Source organism: Pseudophryne corroboree, chromosome 3 (genome assembly GCF_028390025.1).
Source record: "Pseudophryne corroboree isolate aPseCor3 chromosome 3, aPseCor3.hap2, whole genome shotgun sequence".
NCBI lineage: Eukaryota > Metazoa > Chordata > Amphibia > Anura > Myobatrachidae > Pseudophryne > Pseudophryne corroboree.
The window spans coordinates 696,141,927-696,165,695 of NC_086446.1; the positions used below are offsets into that span (position 1 = coordinate 696,141,927).

The following is a 23,769-nucleotide window of genomic DNA, read 5'->3' on the forward strand; positions in this document are numbered from 1 at the left end:
AAATAACAATAATTAACAGCAGCTATAAGGGAATAACACTTATATAAGGTTATCCCTGTATATATATATAGCGCTGGGTGTGTGCTGGCAGACTCTCCCTCTGTCTCTCCAAAGGGCTAAGTGGGGTCCTGTCCTCTATCAGAGCATTCCCGGTGTGTGTGTGCTGTGTGTCGGTACGCGTGTGTCGACATGTATGAGGAGGAAAATTATGTGGAGGCGGAGCAGTTGCCTGCGTTGGTGATGTCACCCCCTAGGGAGTCGACACCTGACTGGATGATTGTATTTAAACAATTAAGTGATAATGTCAGCAATTTACAAAAAACTGTTGACGACATGAGACAGCCGGCAAATCAGTTAGTGCCTGTCCAGGCGTCTCAGACACCGTCAGGGGCGCTAAAACGCCCGTTACCTCAGTGGGTCGACACAGACCCTGACACAGATACTGAGTCTAGTGTCGACGGTGACGTGACAAACGTAATGTCCAGTAGGGCCACACGTTACATGATCACGGCAATGAAAGAGGCATTGAACCTTTCTGACACTACAAGTACCACAAAGAAGGGTATTATGTGGGGTGAGAAAAAACTACCAATATTTTTTCCTGAGTCAGAGGAAATAAATGAGGTGTGTGAAAAAGCGTGGGTTTCTCCCGATAAAAAACAGCTAATTTCTAAAAAATTATTAGCATTATATCCTTTCCCGCCAGAGGTTAGGGCGCGTTGGGAAACACCCCCTAGGGTAGATAAGGCGCTCACACGTTTATCTAAACAAGTAGCGTTACCGTCTCCTGATACGGCTACCCTCAAAGAACCAGCTGATAGAAGGCTGGAAAATATCCTAAAAAGTATATACACACATACTGGTGTTATACTGCGACCAGCAATCGCCTCAGCCTGGATGTGCAGTGCTGGAGTCGCATGGTCGGATTCCCTGACTGAGAATATTGATACCCTGGATAGGGACAATATTTTGTTAACTATAGAACATTTAAAGGATGCATTACTATATATGCGTGATGCACAGAGGGATATTTGCACCCTGGCATCAAGAGTAAGTGCTATGTCCATCTCTGCCAGAAGAGCGTTGTGGACGCGACAGTGGTCAGGGGATGCAGATTCCAAACGGCACATGGAAGTATTGCCGTATAAAGGGGAGGAGTTATTTGGGGCTGGTCTATCGGACCTGGTGGCCACGGCAACGGCTGGAAAATCCACCTTTTTACCCCAGGTCACTCCACATCAGCAGAAAAAGACTCCGTCTTTTCAATCTCAGTCCTTTCGTTCCCATAAGTACAAGCGAGCAAAAGGCCACTCCTTTCTGCCCCGGGGCAGAGGAAGAGGAAAAAGACTGCACCATGCAGCCGCTTCCCAAGAGCAGAAGCCCTCCCCTGCTTCTGCCAAGTCTTCAGCATGACGCTGGGGCTTTACAAGCAGACTCAGATATGGTGGGGGCCCGTCTCAAAAATTTCAACGCGCAGTGGGCTCACTCGCAAGTGGATCCCTGGATTCTACAGGTAGTATCGCAGGGGTACAAACTGGAATTCGAGGCGTTTCCCCCTCATCGTTTCCTGAAGTCTGCTTTACCAAAGTCTCCCTCCGACAGGGAGGCAGTTCTAGAAGCCATTCACAAGCTGTATTCCCAGCAGGTGATAATCAAGGTACCCCTCCTGCAACAAGGAAAGGGGTATTATTCCACGCTATTTGTGGTACCGAAGCCGGACGGCTCGGTGAGACCAATTTTAAATCTGAAATCCTTGAACGCTTACATAAAAAGGTTCAAATTCAAGATGGAGTCACTCAGAGCAGTGATAGCGAACCTGGAAGAAGAGGACTATATGGTGTCTCTGGACATCAAAGATGCTTATCTCCACGTCCCGATATACCCTTCTCACCAAGGGTACCTCAGGTTTGTAGTACAAAACTGTCATTATCAGTTTCAGACGCTGCCGTTTGGATTGTCCACGGCACCTCGGGTCTTTACCAAGGTAATGGCCGAAATGATGATTCTTCTACGAAGAAAAGGCATTTCAATTATCCCTTACTTGGACGATCTCCTGATAAGGGCAAGATCCAGGGAACAGTTAGAAGTCGGAGTAGCACTATCTCAGGTAGTGTTACGTCAGCACGGGTGGATTCTAAATATTCCAAAATCGCAGCTGATTCCAACGACACGTCTACTGTTCCTAGGAATGATTCTGGACACAGTCCAGAAGAAGGTGTTTCTCCCGGAGGAGAAGGCCAGGGAGTTATCCGAGCTAGTCAGGAACCTCCTAAAACCAGGACAGGTCTCAGTGCATCAGTGCACGAGGGTCCTGGGGAAAATGGTGGCTTCTTACGAAGCGATTCCATTCGGAAGATTCCATGCAAGAACGTTTCAGTGGGATCTACTGGACAAATGGTCCGGATCGCATCTGCAGATGCATCAGCGGATAACCCTGTCGCCAAGGACAAGGGTGTCTCTCCTGTGGTGGCTGCAGAGTGCTCATCTACTAGAGGGCCGCAGATTTGGCATTCAGGATTGGATCCTGGTAACCACGGATGCCAGCCTGAGAGGCTGGGGAGCAGTCACACAGGGAAGGAATTTCCAGGGCCTGTGGTCAAGCATGGAAACATCTCTTCATATAAACATTCTGGAACTAAGGGCCATTTACAATGCCCTAAGTCAAGCAAAACCTCTGCTTCAGGGTCAGGCGGTGTTGATCCAATCGGACAACATCACGTCAGTCGCCCACGTAAACAGACAGGGCGGCACGAGAAGCAGGAGGGCAATGGCAGAAGCTGCAAGGATTCTTCGCTGGGCGGAAAATCATGTGATAGCACTGTCAGCAGTATTCATTCCGGGAGTGGACAACTGGGAAGCAGACTTCCTCAGCAGACACGACCTTCACCCGGGAGAGTGGGGACTTCACCCAGAAGTCTTCCACCTGATTGTAAACCGTTGAGAAAAACCAAAGGTGGACATGATGGCGTCACGTCTAAACAAGAAACTGGACAGATATTGCGCCAGGTCAAGGGACCCTCAGGCAATAGCAGTGGACGCTCTGGTAACGCCGTGGGTGTACCAGTCAGTGTATGTGTTCCCTCCTCTGCCTCTCATACCAAAAGTACTGAGAATCATAAGAAGGAGAGGAGTAAGAACTATACTCGTGGTTCCGGATTGGCCAAGACGGACTTGGTACCCGGAACTTCAAGAGATGCTCACGGACGAACCGTGGCCTCTACCTCTAAGAAAGGACCTGCTACTGCAGGGGCCTTGTCTGTTCCAAGACTTACCGCGGCTGCGTTTGACGGCATGGCGGTTGAACGCCGGATCCTGAGGGGAAAAAAAAAGGCATTCCAGAAGAAGTCATCCCTACTCTGGTCAAAGCCAGGAAGGACGTAACCGCAAAACATTATCACCGCATTTGGCGTAAATATGTTGCGTGGTGTGAGGCCAAGAAGGCCCCTACAGAGGAATTTCAACTGGGTCGTTTCCTTCATTTCCTGCAAACAGGACTGTCTATGGGCCTAAAATTAGGGTCCATTAAGGTTCAAATTTCGGCCCTGTCGATTTTCTTCCAGAAAGAACTGGCTTCAGTACCTGAAGTTCAGACATTTGTAAAAGGGGTGCTGCACATACAGCCTCCTTTTGTGCCTCCAGTGGCACCTTGGGACCTCAATGTGGTGTTGAGTTTTCTAAAGTCACATTGGTTTGAACCACTTTCCACTGTGGACTTAAAATATCTCACATGGAAGGTGTCGATGCTGTTAGCCTTGGCTTCAGCCAGGCGTGTGTCAGAATTGGCGGCTTTATCATATAAAAGCCCTTACTTAATTTTTCATTCTGACAGGGCGGAATTGAGGACTCGTCCTCAATTTCTACCTAAGGTGGTTTCTGCTTTTCACATGAACCAACCTATTGTGGTACCTGCGGCTACCAGGGACTTAGAGGACTCTAAGTTGCTTGACGTTGTCAGGGCCTTGAAAATATATGTTTCCAGGACGGCTGGAGTCAGAAAATCTGACTCGCTGTTTATTCTGTATGCACCCAACAAGCTGGGTGCTCCTGCTTCTAAGCAGACGATTGCTCGTTGGATTTGTAGTACAATTCAGCTTGCACATTCTGTGGCAGGATTGCCACAGCCAAAATCTGTAAAAGCCCATTCCACAAGGAAGGTGGGCTCATCTTGGGCGGCTGCCCGAGGGGTCTCGGCTTTACAACTTTGCCGAGCAGCTACTTGGTCAGGGGCAAACACGTTTGCTAAATTCTACAAATTTGATACCCTGGCTGAGGAGGACCTGGAGTTCTCTCATTCGGTGCTGCAGAGTCATCCGCACTCTCCCGCCCGTTTGGGAGCTTTGGTATAATCCCCATGGTCCTTACGGAGTCCCAGCATCCACTAGGACGTCAGAGAAAATAAGATTTTACTTACCGATAAATCTATTTCTCGTAGTCCGTAGTGGATGCTGGGCGCCCATCCCTAGTGCGGATTGTCTGCAATACTTGTATATAGTTATTGTTACAAAAATTCGGGTTATTATTGTTGTGAGCCATCTTTTCAGAGGCTCCTTTGCGTTTATCATACTGTTAACTGGGTTCAGATCACAAGTTGTACGGTGTGATTGTTGTGGCTGGTATGAGTCTTACCCGGGATTCAATATCCTTCCTTATTATGTACGCTCGTCCGGGCACAGTATCCTAACTGAGGCTTGGAGGAGGGTCATGGGGGGAGGAGCCAGTGCACACCACCTGATCCTTAAGCTTTTATTTTGTGCCCTGTCTCCTGCGGAGCCGCTATTCCCCATGGTCCTTACGGAGTCCCAGCATCCACTACGGACTACGAGAAATAGATTTATCGGTAAGTAAAATCTTATTATCGCATTAGAGCACCTTGTATTTTATGCTACGTCTTCAACGCCAAAGAACATTTCCCAATTATGGCCAATATTTCTTATACAAAAACAAAAAGGCAAGCCTTGCAGTTGGAAGTAATGTGCATAGATCTAGGACCGCAAGTGCCAAAACATATTTATATTTGATAGTGAAAATTGCAGGGAAAAAATTGTGGTATTCTACTTAGGATGCAAATTCATTTCAATCTTTGTCACATTTTGAGGAAGTCACACAAGTGACTCAAAGCTGAAGACAAGAAGAGCAAATTACCTCAATTTCATATTTCCCAAAGTGTCACATACAAAACAAAGCACACAAAACATAGAACATGATGCAGAATTGAGCACAAACCTATATGCAGAGCATATCTTGCATGATTTCACACTGTGCTTGCTCCTGGATCAAGCCTATGAAAATACGGGTGATGCAGAGGTGTACGCATTTGATTTGCAACACATCTGGCAGGGGGAAAGAAGACAGCTGCTGCTCCTCCGTGCCAGCCTCCCTTCCCCACCCAGGAGTCTCCTCTCTCCCTACCTAATGTGTCACTGCTACTGTGCTGCTGTACAGGGGCCAGTGGCTGTGGACAGGCAAGAAGTGTTGTGGAAGGGGCACTCCTACCCTGTGCTGCCCCCCTTCCTCATCCGGCTCTGGCTGTAACAGAACATTTCCATGTAAGCACAGGTCAGTGGGGGCAAGTTGATGGAACTACGGGCTATGCAGAGTTGTACATAAGTCTAAACATGCCTGTTTCCCAGTGGCGTCAGAAGGCGGGTGCGGCCCGCACCCAGGTGTCACCCTCGGAAGGAGTGACACCAAAGTGCCAGCTCTTCTGCAGTGACAGGAGCCCAGTGCTGCAGTGTGATAATTCTCTGCAGCACTCGGCTGCTGTCACAGATAAGGACCCGTCACTGTGCTGTACAGTCTCCGGGGGGCAGCCAGCATCTCCGGCCTGGGTAAGCTGGACACGCCCCCGGAGTGAAGAGGAGATCCGCGAGGCCACGTCCCTTCAAATCAGGCCACGCCCCCTTTTTGGCTCCGGCGAGGTGAGTGGTGTGTGCAGTAATGCAGAGTGCACACCAGGTATCACCACACCTGGTGACGCCTCTGCTGTTTCCAGAGGTATTATTTGCACCAAGTATAGCTGCTGTAACTTGTAATTACTGGTATCAAAGAAGTACTTCAAGGGATTACAAGTACCGTAGGATTTTGTGAATTCATTTATTTTACATAAAAATATTATTCAAAGGAAATATTATGCAAGGGCTAACTACCCTCAAAACAAACAAAGACTAGTGATGTGCACCGGACATTTTTCGGGTTTTGTGTTTTGGTTTTGGATTCGGTTCCGCGGCTGTGTTTTGGATTCGGACGCGTTTTGGCAAAATCTCCCTGAAATTTTTTTTTCGGATTCGGGTGTGTTTTGGAATTGGGTGTTTTTTTACAAAAACCCCTCAAAAACAGCTTAAATCATAGAATTTGGGGGTCATTTTGATCCCATAGTATTATTAACCTCAATAACCATAATTTCCACTCATTTTCAGTCTATTCTGAACACCTCACACCTCACAATATTATTTTTAGTCCTAAAATTTGCACCGAGGTCGCTGGATGACTAAGCTAAGCGACACAAGTGGCCGACACAAACACCTGGCCCATCTAGGAGTGGCACTGCAGTGTCAGACAGGATGGCAGATTTAAAAAATAGTCCCCAAACAGCACATGACGCAAAGAAAAAAAGAGGTGCAATGAGGTAGCTGTGTGACTAAGCTAAGCGACCCAAGTGGCCGACACAAACACCTGGCCCATCTAGGAGTGGCACTGCAGTGTCAGACAGGATGGCATTCAAAAAAATAGTCCCCAAACAGCACATGATGCAAAGAAAAAAAGAGGTGCACCAAGGTCGCTGGATGGCTAAGCTAAGCGACACAAGTGGCCGACACAAACACCTGACCCATCTTGGAGTGGCACTGCAGAGTCAGGCAGGATGGCATTTCAAAAAAATAGTCCCAAACAGCACATGATGCAAAGAAAAATAAAAGAAAAAAGAGGTGCAAGATGGAATTGTCCTTGGGCCCTCCCACCCACCCTTATGTTGTATAAACAGGACATGCACACTTTAACAAACCCATCATTTCAGCGACAGGGTCTGCCACACAACTGTGACTGAAATGACTGGTTGGTTTGGGCCCCAACCTAAAAAGAAGCAATCAATCTCTCCTTGCACAAACTGGCTCTACAGAGGCAAGATGTCCACCTCCTCCTCATCGTCCGATTCCTCACCCCTTTCACTGTGTACATCCCCCTCCTCACAGATTATTAATTCGTCCCCACTGGAATCCACCATCTCACGTCCCTGTGTACTTTCTGGAGGCAATTGCTGGTGAATGTCTCCACGGAGGAATTGATTATAATTCATTTTGATGAACATCATCTTCTCCACATTTTCTGGAAGTAACCTCGTACGCCGATTGCTGACAAGGTTAGCGGCTGCACTAAACACTATTTCGGAGTACACACTGGAGGGTGGGCAACTTAGGTAAAATAAAGCCAGTTTCTGCAAGGGTCTCCAAATTGCCTCTTTTTCCTGCCAGTATACGTACGGACTGTCTGACGTGCCTACTTGGATGCGGTCACTCATATAATCCTCCACCATTCTTTCAATGGTGAGAGAATCATATGCAGTGACAGTAGACGACATGTCAGTAATCGTTGGCCGGTCCTTCAGTCCGGACCAGATGTCAGCACTCGCTCCAGACTGCCCTGCATCACCGCCAGCGGGTGGGCTCGGAATTCTTAGCCTTTTCCTCACAACCCCAGTTGCGGGAGAATGTGAAGGAGGAGCTGTTGACGGGTCACGTTCCGCTTGACTTGACAATTTTCTCACCAGCAGGTCTTTGAACCTCTGCAGACTTGTGTCTGCCGGAAAGAGAGATACAAGGTAGGTTTTAAATCTAGGATCGAGCACGGTGGCCAAAATGTAGTGCTCTGATTTCAACAGATTGACCACCTGTGAATCCTGGTTAAGCAAATTAAGGGCTCCATCCACAAGTCCCACATACCTAGCGGAATCGCTCTGTTTTAGCTCCTCCTTCAATGTCTCCAGCTTCTTCTGCAAAAGCCTGATGAGGGGAATGACCTGACTCAGGCTGGCAGTGTCTGAACTGACTTCACGTGTGGCAAGTTCAAAGGGTTGCAGAACCTTGCACAACTTTGAAATCATTCTCCACTGCGCTTGAGTCAGGTGCATTCCCCCTCCTTTGCCTATATCGTAGGCAGATGTATAGGCTTGAATGGCCTTTTGCTGCTCCTCCATCCTCTGAAGCATATAGAGGGTTGAATTCCACCTCGTTACCACCTCTTGCTTCAGATGATGGCAGGGCAGGTTCAGGAGTGTTTGCTGGTGCTCCAGTCTTCGGCACGCGGTGGCTGAATGCCGAAAGTGGCCCGCAATTCTTCGGGCCACCGACAGCATCTCTTGCACGCCCCTGTCGTTTTTTAAATAATTCTGCACCACCAAATTCAATGTATGTGCAAAACATGGGACGTGCTGGAATTTGCCCACATGTAATGCACGCACAATATTGGTGGCATTGTCCGATGTCACAAATCCCCAGGAGAGTCCAATTGGGGTAATCCATTCTGTGATCATGTTCCTCAGTTTCCGTAAGAGGTTGTCAGCTGTGTGCCTCTTCTGGAAAGCGGTGATACAAAGCGTAGCCTGCCTAGGAACGAGTTGGCGTTTGCGAGATGCTGCTACTGGTGCCGCCGCTGCTGTTCTTGCTGCGGGAGGCAATACATCTACCCAGTGGGCTGTCAGTCATATAGTCCTGAGTCTGCCCTGCTCCACTTGTCCACATGTCCGTGGTTAAGTGGACATTGGGTACAACTGCATTTTTTAGGACACTGGTGACTCTTTTTCTGAGGTCTGTGTACATTTTCGGTATCGCCTGCCTAGAGAAATGGAACCTAGATGGTATTTGGTACCGGGGACACAGTACCTCAATCAAGTCTGTAGTTGCCTGTGAATTAACGGTGGATAACGGAAACACGTTTCTCACCGCCCAGGCTGCCAAGGCCTGAGTTATCCGCTTTGCAGCAGGATGACTGCTGTGATATTTCATCTTCCTCGCAAAGGACTGTTGGACAGTCAATTGCTTACTGGAAGTAGTACAAGTGGTCTTCCGAATTCCCCTCTGGGATGATGATCGACTCCCAGCAGCAACAACAGCAGCAGCGCCAGCAGCAGTAGGCATTACACTCAAGGATGCATCGGAGGAATCCCAGGCAGGAGAGGACTCGTCAGACTTGACAGTGACATGGCCTGCAGGACTATAGGCTTTCCTGTGTAAGGAGGAAATTAACACTGAGGGAGTTGGTGGTGTGGTTTGCAGGAGCTTGGTTACAAGAGGAAGGGATTTAGTGGTCAGTGGACTGCTTCCGCTGTCATCCAAAGTTTTTGAACTTGTCACTGACTTATGATAGATGCGCTGCAGGTGACGTATAAGGGAGGATGTTCCGAGGTGGTTAACGTCCTTACCCCTACTTATTACAGCTTGACAAAGGCAACACACGGCTTGACACCTGTTGTCCGCATTTGTGTTAAAATAATTCCACACCGAAGAGGTGATTTTTTTTGTAATTTGACCAGGCATGTCAATGGCCATATTCATCCCACGGACAACAGGTGTCTCCCCGGGTGCCTGTCTTAAACAAACCACCTCACCATCAGAATCCTCCTTGTCAATTTCCTCCTCAGCGCCAGCAACACCCATATCCTCATCCTGGTGTACTTCAACAGTGACATCTTCAATTTGACTATCAGGAACTGGACTGCGGGTGCTCCTTCCAGCACTTGCAGGGGGCGTGCAAATGGTGGAAGGCGCCACCTCTTCCCTGTGCAAAACTGAAATGCACCACAGGTATGGATGGATAGTATACTTGACGACACAGAGGTAGGTAGAGCAGTGGCCTACTGTACCGTACTGCTATATATTATATACTGGTGGTCAGCAAACTGTGCAAAACTGAAATGCACCACAGGTATGGATGGATAGTATACTTGACGACACAGAGGTAGGTAGAGCAGTGGCCTACTGTACCGTACTGCTATATATTATATACTGGTGGTCAGCAAACTGTGCAAAACTGAAATGCACCACAGGTATGGATGGATAGTATACTTGACGACACAGAGGTAGGTAGAGCAGTGGCCTACTGTACCGTACTGCTATATATTATATACTGGTGGTCAGCAAACTGTGCAAAACTGAAATGCACCACAGGTATGGATGGATAGTATACTTGACGACACAGAGGTAGGTAGAGCAGTGAACTACTGTACCATACTGCTATATATTATATACTGGTGGTCAGCAAACTGTGCAAAACTGAACTGCACCACAGGTATGGATGGATAGTATACTTGACGACACAGAGGTAGGTAGAGCAGTGGCCTACTGTACTGCTATATATTATATACTGGTGGTCAGCAAACTGTGCAAAACTGAAATGCACCACAGGTATGGATGGATAGTATACTTGACAACACAGAGGTAGTTAGAGCAGTGGCCTACTGTACTGTACTGCAATATAGTATATACTGGTGGTCAGCAAACTGTGCAAAACTGAAATGCACCACAGGTATGGATGGATAGTATACTTGACGACACAGAGGTAGGTAGAGCAGTGGCCTTCTGTACCGTACTCCTATATATTATATACTGGTGGTCAGCAAAATTATGCACTGTACTCCTACTATATACTACAATGCAGCACAGATATGGAGCGTTTTTCAGGCAGAGAACGTATAATACTGGTGGTCACTGGTCAGCAAAACTCTGCACTGTACTCCTCCTATATAATACTGCTGGTCCCCAGTCCCCACAATAAAGCTGTGTGAGCACAGATATATGCAGCACACTGAGCACAGATATGGAGCGTTTTTCAGGCAGAGAACGTATAATACTGGTGGTGGTCAGCAAAACTCTGCACTGTACTCCTCCTGTATAATATACTGCTGGTCCCCACAATAAAGCAGTGTGAGCACAGATATATGCAGCACACTGAGCACAGATATGGAGCCTTTTTCAGGCAGAGAACGTATAGTACTGGTGGTCACCGGTCAGCAAAACTCTGCACTGTACTCCTCCTATATAATACTGCTGGTCCCCAGTCCCCACAATAAAGCAGTGTGAGCACAGATATATGCAGCACACTGAGCACAGATATGGAGCGTTTTTCAGGCAGAGAACGTATAATACTGGTGGTCACTGGTCAGCAAAACTCTGCACTGTACTCCTCCTATATAATACTGCTGGTCCCCAGTCCACACAATAAAGCAGTGTGAGCACAGATATATGTGTGATAGCCCACTAGTATTAGGTATGCAAGATCTGCAGTCACTGTGTATAGTACATCACCCTTACCTTGCCCCGGCTGGTCATGGGTTCAGGCACAGTTACCAGAGGGTCCCCTGAAGAATCAGGTCTTTAACTACAAGTACATTGTGGGTGTGGACTACAGGTGTCGGTGCAGCGCATAAAGAATTGGGCGCCAGCCCATCTCAGATAAACAGCATAAAGTTTATTTAAACATCAAACAGGGAGATTGCAGGGATAACTTGTGAACGCTCCTCCAGCACAAAGCATAAGTTACAGTGGATCACACATCAGGGCACCTCCTCCAGCGCATCGCTTAGTCGCAGCGGCATATACATGGCAAACAGCATTACGTACCAGGGCATTCTGTGACCAGTAGTGCTACACATCAGGTGACCGTCTCTCTCTCTCTTACTTAGCGAGGATTCTTTTCCTTGGGGGCGCTTACTCACGCCGCGTGGCTTTCCGACCACTTCACCCAGATACCTCTCGAGATACTTTTCCATGGGGGCGCTTACTCACGCCGTGTGGCTTCCGACCACTTCACCCAGATACCTCTTGAGACTCACACCATTAGCACACTTTTCTCCTGGCATCACCCTTTCACTGGATTCTGCATACTGCTGCTCTTACACTGCGATGTCTCCCTCTGTCATCAGGTGCTTTGCTGTGGCTGGCATCACTCCCCACCTAAACATGTGGGGAGCCCTCACTGGGGCTACATCTTTCTGGCTAAATTCACCTCACTGTCTGCTTACTCTCCTCACTGACTGTCCTCTCCTTAGGCTGCTGCAGGACAACCTTTTTATAACCCTGCATTCCCAGGTACACATTCTATCTGGGATTTCCCGCTCTGTGTTTCCCGCTCTCAGTTTCCCGCTCTGAGTCTGCAAATGAGTGAGTCATGCCCTTTGCATTTTGCAGACTAATCTGTATAGCTATGAGCTGTGCTGTTAACTCCTTCTGTGCTGCAAGCCGTAGGCTGCTGGCACAGTGCTATGCAACTCCAGCAAACATTTTACTTTTATTAAAGTCATGCTGGCACCTGTAGTGCCACAGTTGATTTGGGCTGCAGTTTCAGGGTATCACATATGCAGCACACTGAGCACAGATATGGAGCGTTTTTCAGGCAGAGAACGTATAATACTGGTGGGCACTGGTCAGCAAAACTCTGCACTGTACTCCTATATAATACTGCTGGTCCCCAGTCCCCACAATAAAGCAGTGTGAGCACAGATATATGCAGCACACTGAGCACAGATATGGAGCATTTTTCAGGCAGAGAACGTATAATACTGGAGGTCACTGGTCAGCAAAACTCTGCACTGTACTCCTCCTGTATAATATACTGCTGGTCCCCACAATAAAGCAGTGTGAGCACAGATATATGCAGCACACTGAGCACAGATATGGAGCGTTTTTCAGGCAGAGAACGTATAATACTGGTGGTCACTGGTCAGCAAAACTCTGCACTGTACTCCTCCTATATAATACTGCTGGTCCCCAGAATAAAGATATTTGCAGCCCCCTGAAAGTTCTGAAACAAAGTGAGAGGACGCCAGCCACGTCCTCTCACTATCATTTCCAATGCACAAGTTAAAAATGGCGGCGACGCGCGGCTCCTTATATAGAATCCGAATCTCGCGAGAATCCGACAGCGGGATGATGACGTTCGGGCACGCTCGGGTTAACCGAGCAATACTGGAGTATCCAAGTATGCCTCGGACCCGTGTAAAATGGGTGAAGTTTAGGGGGGTTCAGATTCCGAGGAACCGAACCCGCTCATCACTAACAAAGACATATAGTTGTTGGAGGAATTTGCCTTTTAAAAACAATTTTCCTTTTGGACATATACAGAGACACAAGTTCCTTCCATTGGCTTATAAAATAGCACGTTATCTGTATAGATGTGTTTTATGCCAGGACTCTCAGGCACTGACGTCACTGATACTAATAGGAGGGGTCAAAGGATGCTGTCACAACAGGATCGGTACGTAAAGCCGGTGGGCGGGATCTCAGCAGTCAGTATACCGACAGCGGGATCCCCGGCCACCGGTACGCCGGCAGCGGGGCAAGCGCTAGAAAGTCCCTTGTGGGCTCACTGCACTCACCACGCTGTGGGCACGATGGCTCACTGCACTCACCACAGGATTTATTCTCCCTCTATGGGTGTCGTGGACACCCATAGAGGGAGGAAAGGCTGTGGCGCCGGCATTGGTATTTACCCACTGGTCGGGATTCCGGCGTCGGTATAGGGACGTTTGGGATCCCGACTAGCGGTTTGTTGATGCTTCCCGTCACAACAGTTATGGTTATTAGCAGCAAAGAAGTGTAAACAAATGCTGTAAAAGACTTGATAGTTGGATGAAAATCAGCCTTGTGTGCTCTCACATTGGCACAGGTGCAGAATGTTGCTCATCTTGCAGTGTGTCTGAGTCCTATGTAAACCCTTGGTTTGCTTCTAGTCAAAATCAGCGCGGGCTTGCACCACTTTGTACTAGGTGTAAAAGATACACATGGAAACCAGCACCGCATCCTGCTAAAAGCAGTAGTATTGGAACCAGGTGAATGTCAGGAGTAACCAATACAGAGCTGGTTCAGCTAATATGCAGACATGCCTCCAGGCTGTCTGTCTGCTCGGTCACGGTGGGTGGGGTTTCTCTAAAACGCGGATGCATACACAGTAGCCTGGGCCCACACCACCGCTGATTCCGTCACAGTCACACTTTTAAAAAAAAATGAATGATGTCTCTGAGAGAGACCTCCAACTTACACTGACTAAACAGACTGCAGGGAAATGCATACATTCCTCATTTCTTCTTATCATATCCCATTCTTTGTGTGGCATAATGTGTTGTTACAAGGGGCATTACTAATGCATGGCATAATGTGTAACAAGGGGCACTATTACTACGTGGTATACTGTGTTGTTACAAGGGGGGCATTACTGCTACATGGCATAATGTGTTGTTACAAGGGGCATTACTACTGTGTGGCATAATGTGTTGTTACAAGGGGCATTACTACTGTGTGTCATAATGTGTTACAAGGGGCATCACTAATGTGTGGCATGCTATAAATGGGGGCCCTAATGTGTGTTACTATGAATTAGGGATCCTGCAGTTTCACTTACTATAAATTGGGGGTCCTGTTCTATTGTGTAGCATAGGCCTGTTTGGGATGAGGTGGGCAATGATATCACTGCAGTTTCCGGCATCAAGCCTGCTGTCACTGTGTGAATCTGGTCTCAGTGTCACAATCTGCAGTCCCCTTCACCTGAGTGCAGGTGTGACTGTGTCATGTCTGCTGCCCAGTTGAGGAGGAGGAGTGTGAGTCTGGCTCCTTCCCACATGTTGCTGAGCTGAGCAGATAATACATCAGTGTAGTAGTAAATGTGAGATTAATTTGCTATTGTATTATTATCTTCCATCCATATGTTTATTTCCTTGTGTGTATTTAATATGTGAGGGCACATGACCCTCATTATGCTCTGGTTTCGGTGTATAAAGACAACTGCAACTTAATATAATATACATACTGTAGCTATTGGCAGATGCCTACAAGTTGGTAGGTGCAAATCAGATGTGATCAAGTAGGTTTGTCCAAACCAGAGTATATATAACAGGATGCAGGTGATAGAAGATAAACCACAGTCAATATGATAAAGTATAAATCTCTGCACTGTGATGCTCCAATAACACTGTGAAAGGCTTGGACATATGCAGATCCTTTTATAGAGCCAAGTAGACAACATGCACCTGTAGTCTGATCAGTTTGACCTTTAAGTCTGGTGACTCAGACATGTGATGTCATTTATGGCTGTTGAGTCATGCACAATAATACTCAGTTAAGAGACAGCTTGTAGCACTTAATCATTTAACTACATGTCACAAATAACCACAACCCTAGTGATTTAAGCAGTATCAGCTGGCAAACAACAGTATGTAATCAGCTAATAAGAAGCATCTAGTCAGAGCTGCTAATGGTTATTACCATCATTGGAGGTGGGGGGGGGCAATTACCAGGCATCAGTAGGGGCCCATGAGTGCATGTATGTGTAACCATGCCCACCTGTTGTGCTATGATCCAGCCTCCCACCATTCTTAGTTTATACTGTAGTGAGGGTACTTGGTTGTGGGGTTGTTGTACAGGCAACCCAATCAATATCTAGAAAATATTCTCCTTAATCATATGGTTTGGCAGAAATGTCTTTCTTCATTAATAAAAAAGTTAAAAAACACAAATCTCATGTGATAAAAATATTCTCCCAATCAAACATTGAAGGTTATACTTAATGCAATGCCCCCTGTTGAAAATTGCCTCTGTTCCTTTTAATCTTTTTTATTTCCTTTTCTGATCCTCCAAATTAGATTTTCTCAGCAGCAATATTATCCAGCAGCTGCCTATACAGTGTCTGTTAACAGAGACCTTCTCTAAACAGTTCCCATGCCCCAGGCGTGCAGGGGCTATCTGTATTAAAGAGCCATCTCCAACAGTATATACTGGTCCCCAGCACCCTCTCTGCACCTCAGGAAGAATAAATAAATGTTTAAATATGCAGTTTACCGTGACCCAATCACTTGGTTTCCAGCATTAAAACTATTATGTATTGTAAAGTCATATATAAGAAGTGAAAGAACCGAGGTCAAATCCTGCTGTCAGCTTATTGTGATTTGTGTGACAAGTAATGCATAATACATAGGGCACTAGTTACATGTGTCTTTTGGAGTTGATATTCAAGAACATAAAAATGACAGAAAGGCCTGCTACAGTGGTGCTAAGCAGAAGACACAGAAAATAGATCTGCAATGACACAGATAAAAAATCTTTATCCGAAAAGTAAATACATGACAGCATTTATGCAAATGAGTAGTTTTAATTACCAGTCCGAAAGCTATTGTTACTTTAGTAACACATTTGTGAAGAATAGGTCAAGGGCCTTGGAAGGTGGAAGCAGGGCCGTAACTAGGTGTGTGCTCCGCATATAGCTCTGCAGGGTAAGGGGCGCTGTTGGCAACACTTGTCAAATTTCAATTATCTAATTACTTTAACCTTTTAACTATTTGAAGCTTACCTTGTACTTTGTGAAGGGGTGATCACTGCTGCGGCTGGGCAGATCTATGTGGTGTGTGGCTGCAAGGGATTGGATGTGTGGCCAGAGGCAGAACCCTGGGAGGCAACGGAGTGTCCGACTTCCTCACTGGTCCCTGCACCTTACAAATCACACCCTCATTATTATACTGAATATACACATTTTACAAATATCACACCCAGGATTAGAAACCACAACCTATTACACTGGAAGCAGACACCTTACTGATGAAGCTGTTTGCTCCTGTATAGGAAATATGAGAATTTTAACTACATGAAGATACTTCTCTGACAATTACACGTAACTTCATATAGTTAGAATTCTCATGCTTCTTATACATGAGCAAATAGCTCCATCAGTAAAGTGTCTGCTGTTAGTGTAACTGGTCATGGGTTCTAATCCTGGGTATGACTACTAAGAAATGTGTGAATTAAAATAAAAGACAATTAAATGTATAAATACAGTATATACATTTTTTTTTCAGAACACACACACACACACACACACTTATCTTAATATAGGAAATAGGGGGCACCAATATTTATCTTGCGTCCGGGCAACAGTGACGAAGTTACGCCACTGTGTGTGGCTGCACATTGCATGGATCTGTTTGATTATATAGTTTGAAATCTCATAGCATTTAAGTGGGAACAAGTGGCTTGGTGGGAGGGGTGTTTGGCTGGGATGAAGCAGGTTGTGGGTTTCAGTCCTGGGTGTGACAGTATATTGAAATATCTCGGGTCGAGTGCATGAATGTGGTATAAACAGGATTTGTGTCCAAATCCATTTTCTTGCAGTGCTCTATAAATGAATGTGTATAAAATAAGTATATACACTGCTCAAAAAAATAAAGGGAACACTAAAATAACACATCCTAGATCTGAATGAATAAAATACTCTTATTAAATACTTTGTTCTTTACATAGTTGAATGTGCTGACAACAAAATCACACAAAAATTATCAATGGAAATCAAATTTATTAACCCATGGAGGTCTGGATTTGGAGTCACCCTCAAAATTAAAGTGGAAAAACACACTACAGGCTGATCCAACTTTTATGTAATGTCCATAAAACAAGTCAAAATGAGGCTCAGTAGTGTGTGTGGCCTCTACGTGCCTGTATGACCTCCCTACAACGCCTGGGCATGCTCCTGACGAGGTGGTGGATGGTCTCCTGAGGGATCTCCTCCCAGACCTGGACTAAAGCATCCGTCAACTCCTGGACAGTCTGTAGAGCAACGTAGCGTTGGTGGATGGAGCGAGACATGATGTCCCAGATGTGCTCAATTGGATTCAGGTCTGGGGAACGGGAGGGCCAATCCATAGCATCAATGCCTTTGTCTTGCAGGAACTGCTGACACACTCCAGCCACATGAGGTCTAGCATTGTCTTGCATTAGGAGGAACCCAGGGCCAACCGCACCAGAAAAAAACTTTATTTTTTTGAGCAGTGTATATAGACATACAGTGTTTGTGTGTGTATATACATATATATATATATATATATATATATATATATATAAGGCATCATAGCATGGCCTTTCTCTGGGATCAATGTTGTCATGCCCATTCCACCGAGGCATGCTCCTTATGTCCCTATTTGAAAATGGTCGGGGGGGGAGAGAGGTGCCAATTCTCTTTGTTGCACTGGGCACCAAAAAGTCTAATAACGGCTTTGGCTGGAAGGGTGGCGCATAAACTTGTCCTTTGCAGGAGAATGAAGCATTTTGATCATCCCATGGTTACGTTACAGTGTTCTGCCGGCGCTTTCACTGGGCCTTGGGAGTAGAGTTGCTTCTGTAGCAGGGGCAAGCATGGGAGTTTGGGACTAACATATGCTACTAACTACATGTTAATGTGGAATTAAGCAGAAATTTGATACGAAAGCAACAGGTCTACATAAACTTCCTGGACCTGTCACATCACAGGTTTGGTGCTTTGATTTGTAGTCAAACATTATAGTAGAGAATAGAGTTATTTACAATATTTTTGCAATACCGCTTGACAAAGGCTTGCTAACATTACAGAGATTATTTTTCCTTAATCTGTAGCCATGTGCTTTAACCACTTAAGTGACGATTTTCCCCTTCAAAACTGTTCACATAGTTGTTGTTGTTTTTTTAATTTAATATAGTTTAAAAAGTGTTTTTTTTTTATATTTAAATATTATATTAGGCACATCTGCAGAACAGATCTCCCCATCAAAAACTGGCGGACACAGTGGGGAGATGCGGTCGCATGTGATCTGATCGTGCCAGTTAAGTGGTTGACAGTGATTCAAACATTTACATTTGGGGACATGGCTTCATAGACTGCCACGAATATAAGAGTGAAGAACTATCACTCCCAGATAGCTGCAGACATGGCATTTATTTATATAATCCATTTAATAGGCCTCAGTAAAAGAACTTGTATTGTGTTACAGGAGCAATCTGATGTCCCTCTGGTGTAACTGTAGGCCACAATTATATATTTATTGTGGCCTATGGGGGTTATTCAGGTTTGTCAGCAAACCAATAAAGCAAGCAACTGGGCAACACCATGTGCACTGCAGGTGGGGCAGATATATGCAGAGGGAGCTAGATTTGGGTGGGTTATATTGATGCTGTGCAGGGTAAATACTGGCTCCTTTATTTTTACACTGCAATTTAGATTTCAATTTGAACACACCTCACCCAAATCTAACTCTCTCTGCACATGTTACATCTGCCCCACTACACTGCTCATGGTTTTGCCCTGTTGTGTATTTTTTCTGGATTGCTAACAAACCTAAATAAGGCCCTATGTCCATGACCATGACATAATGCGATCGCTGATCATCCAGTCACTCCCTGTGCCAAATAATGCTATATATCTCCACCATGTTGGTGTTTATGCACTTATCCTTTCCCCTGGAGATAAGGAAAAGGTCATCGATGGAGTGTAATAAGTTGCGAGTCTGTTTGCAAGAACAAACTTGAACCTCCTTGCTGTGATTTCAGTAGAAGTTTGTTCCTGCAACTCACACAATGTAGTAGAGTGCGAGATTTCCGAGTCTAAGTAACTCGCATGCGACATCACTCAAGATTTCTCATAGGGAAGCCTGCGAGAATCATGCAAACTGGAATGCGAATTACAAATGTGTCCTCATACATCTTGCCTCAATACGCCACACAGTGGGAGATGCCTGGCGTGAGTGAGCTGACATGTCCCATGCAACTCTGTGAGTGTTTTTGCAAAAAATGCATCTTATTCGCATCACTGTGTGAATAAGACATAAGCAGACTCTGATGATTAAAATTATATGCGGCATGCCTATTTTCTCTGTGCGACTGCTCTGTACCTTCATATGAAATGCTACGTTACAATGTTTTTTAGGAGAACACTGTAACATAGCATTTCATGTGCAGATACAGCTGCAGTCGCACAAAGAATATAGGCATGCCGCATATAATTTTAATCAGCAAAAGCTGCTTGTGCATCCTATTCACATATTTTTTTTTCCATTTTGATGGAAAAAGTTGCACAAAAAGACACACACGGTGCTACTAAGTTGTGAGACGGCATGGCATGACTAGAAAGGCTGTCTTAACTGACGATTTTTTCCACGAAAACCACTCAGAAAATGCCGGGTTATTTTATCAGTGAATTAGGGAAGACCATGAATTTAACCTTATTCAGAATTATTTTAGTTAAAAAAACGAAGAAAATTTTTTTTCAAAAAAATTCTGAAAAAAAATAATTTTCTCAAACATCGGAACATCAGTCAGGAAGATCGGTAACACCAAAACATCGGTAACATCACGACCATCGCAATGTTACTTTTTACACCCCAGACAGCTGCCAGGTACACAGGTGGGTTAGGGGGGCTTGGGGCTTGACCTTCCGGTCCCTCTTGAGAGCAGCAGTTGAGGGGAGTTTCCCTTCCCTGCCACAGCAAACACTGTCTGACCGGTCGCATCCTGTGCGACCAGGTCAGATAAAGTAGTTGCTAATATGGTCGCATCTGATGCGATCATGCCAGGCAAGTGGTTAAGGTTCAGAGAGGCTAGATGTAAATAGACACATCTGTACATAATGCGAGTTGCACAGTTTAAAAGAAAGTCACCCATTGGCAATCAAAAGTCACCTGAGTTGTACCTCACAGCCCTATATAAGTTCCATCTCCGCCATTTTGTCCTTTGATAGGTGTGAAGATATTGGATTCCAAATCACTCAGGCGCAGTGGTAGATGAAAAATCAACAGTGGTATATTGAACATAATGGGTTAAAACAGTTCAGCACACTTCTGTAATCCAATTCCACATGACAATTCCCACTACAAACTCCTGACAGAACATTACTTCTTAGTCAAGGAGCATAGAATCTCCCTTCAGCTCTCTGGGAAGCTTTACTAATACCCCAGAAGCTTCATATTGCAGGGATGTGTTTGACTTCTTTGTCTTAGGATTTTAAAGCACTGGAAAACAATACATATTCTAATCACGGTGATTACATCAGCCAGAGAGCCACCATGTCTGGTTAACTCACTGGTGGACAATAGGGAGTAAACAAATAGGGACAATGGTACCTTATATTGTTAGAGAATAGGGCACTCAGCGATCTGTCTCCGTCCTAGCACTAGAGGCCGCTTCCCTGCTCTAGCGTTTACCCTCTAGTGTCAGCTCAATGCGGGAAGAGGTGCCTGATGTTGCTGTCTGGGCGGGACCGCGCATTTCTTCCCAGTTCTTCCTGGGAGAGACAAATTGCATGGACGTGTAACTTATGCTCTCCTGCATAGTGTGACCTTGTCTGTCCCAGCCGCACTCTACATATGTGTAGCCATTGTGAAACCGCTGTACTGCGCTGTCACTCTGATGTAAGTTCTTGCTGCTGCAGAACCTCTTATGTGTATAACAAACTGTTACCTCTGTTCTCTGAATAATCCTCCAATCTGGTTAAGTGCCATTGTCTGGACTAACATCCATATCCAACACCGCAGCACTCTGCCAACATATATGACTGTGTCCACTGTGGTGTTAGTAAACAATAGGAAACTAGGTCTAACATGAAAACATTACTTAAAGTGTAACAGGTAACAACACAAATGCATATATTAACAATATTAAGGTTGATTTAAACACAATATTGGGTGAGCAGCAATGGACATGCTATGGAGAATGAACAGACAAATTGAATGTATAGGGATATGGGGATAAAAAGTACATATTTGACATGGGAAATGAGACATAGATAACTATATTAATTGTCACAGACCTCTCATTTCCTCACAATAGGTGTGTGATGGAGACAGTAAAGGAGTGGAGTGTTTAGTGCTATTGAGAGTGAGTTGTTTGTGCTTATTTTGCTGCTAGAGATGTATTTCAGACTGAGAATTAGGGGTGAGGAGAACCAGGAGGAGGAGGAGGAGGTGATTCTCACCCAGCATCAGAGTGAGGAGGAAAGTAGTGAGGAGGAGGAGGAGGAGGAGGAGGAGGAGGAGAATGAGGAGCCAGCTGTGTCTGTCCCTGGGAAGACTCGGACCGGCAGAAATGTTTGTTTTGCTTACAACAAGAATTGTTCACTGGTTTATGCTATAGTGCCTATATTCCAATGGCTCCTCAGTACTCAGGCACACAAGACCACAGCGGCCCACAAAAAGGTGACTTGGCAGTCCATCACTGATGCAGTGACCGTGGTCAGCTCCTGCCGTTGAAGTTGTTATTGTCAAGAAGCGCTTCAATCATGTGATGCACATCTTGAAAGCCAAGATGGTGGAGGAGATGCAAGAGGCACGGAGGAAAGGGGGAGGACATCCCACCTGAAATACCGCCTGGCACCCATATTGATGAGTACACAGACCATTCATCATCCAAAAGCTAACCTGGTGAGTAAACAGACAAATGCCCCCCTTTTAACTTTACCAACCTAGATATGTGTGAACTGTCCCTTTTTAAAGTTACATAATCTGTTACAGAATGTAAAAATATGTGATCCCTTCATCCGCATGAGTCTGAGCCACCCTAGAAGAGTGAGGGACATTTGTGTGCGTGTGTGTGTTTGGGGGGGTCTAAATTATGCACATTCTGCAACAACTACATGTATTGTAAACCATGAAACACCTCTGAAACTTTCTTTTTCTTTCTTTCCTTTGCTGCACCACAAAGAAAGAAGGCTACTGCCAAAAGGCGTCACACTCAAACAGACAAAGTAGAGGCTGGTGAGTCCTAAACAGGAAAACCATGACATTACAACCATCCCATGGGTCAGCAGGCCTCTGCTATAGAACTATACTGTCATATAAAAGTAATGCCATTACCATTGTGACATTAAGGCCTGCAACCATTAAATAATGGAATTAGGCCACAAACATATCAGTGATTTTTACTAAAAAAAAAATTGTGTAACGCTTAAAAGAGACTGATATGTAAAGTAGAAACTTATAGCAAAATTGCCATAAAAACCATGCTTGTGTTGGGATTTGAATAATGTCATGGAGTCCCTACTGAATGCACCTGTGCTCAAGCATGGATATCTATAACACATGCATTGTTACGTAGGCCAAATTACTAGGAACAGTGCTTTTTGCTGAGTGAAAGTATGTTTACTTACTGTTAATATCCTCCTTTTAGGTCCTTCTATTTTCCTGCCAAGACCAGTCGTCCTGGTGGAGTATTTGGATGAGGACGGAGGAAATCATCCTTGAGGCTGTCTATCCAGTTGATCCAGCTGGACACTCAGCAGCAGCTGCCTTCACCATAGACAGCCAGCAACAGGTCCCACCACAGCCCACACCAACACCTCAACGCACCCCAATGGTGGAAGAGATGACTCTGTCCCTGGATTCATTCTGACAAACCCAGGTGACATTTATGCAGACACAAACTGTCCAAATGATTGCCATCAACCACCAACTGAGGAAGTTAACTAACATCATCAGAGTGGCCCATGGGACCCGAGCAAGAATGGCCCTTAATCTTCATCTACGAATGCTTGAAATGACCCAAACAATTATGGCCCAAGAGAGGCACTTATTATTAGCCTCCAAAGGGAGACAGCAGGCCAAAGGGCCACAATGGAAACTCTCTCTGTCTTGTCGGTTAGCAGCCAGATGACCACCCCCTAAACCAGTTCACCAACCACTCCCCCCAGGCACAGTGTGCTCACACATGGAGGTGTGCCTAAAAGGGCAGGTAGGGGCAGAGGGAGTTTCGCCTCTAAAAAATAATTATTGTTTTTTCAAAGTATTTGTGTATGTGTTGAGTGTTTTTGTTTTTGTGCTTAGTAAAAAAAAAATATATTTTTCATTGTGTCTGTCATTATTTTTAAAGTATGTTAAATTTTATGTATGATTAGGGATACATTTTGGATAAAAGGTTATAAACTTAAATATGTATACACTATTTAAGGGTTAAATAAATGTAAATTGTCTTTTTAATTTAGAAATGTATTTAGATATGTGTAATC

General features: G+C 45.3%; 1 protein-coding gene and 1 long non-coding RNA gene across 3 annotated transcripts in view; both read left to right on the plus strand.

Moving 5' to 3' along the window:
• The window catches only part of BLNK (B cell linker), a 438,756-nt gene that overhangs the window by 77,783 nt on the left and 337,204 nt on the right, over window positions 1-23,769 (plus strand). The gene's annotated exons all lie outside the window — the stretch shown is intronic.
• LOC135058181 (uncharacterized) lies at window positions 21,838-23,586 on the plus strand. Its single transcript, XR_010244658.1, has 3 exons — window positions 21,838-22,189; window positions 22,470-22,522; window positions 22,935-23,586. It is a non-coding gene; the product is annotated as an uncharacterized LOC135058181 (long non-coding RNA).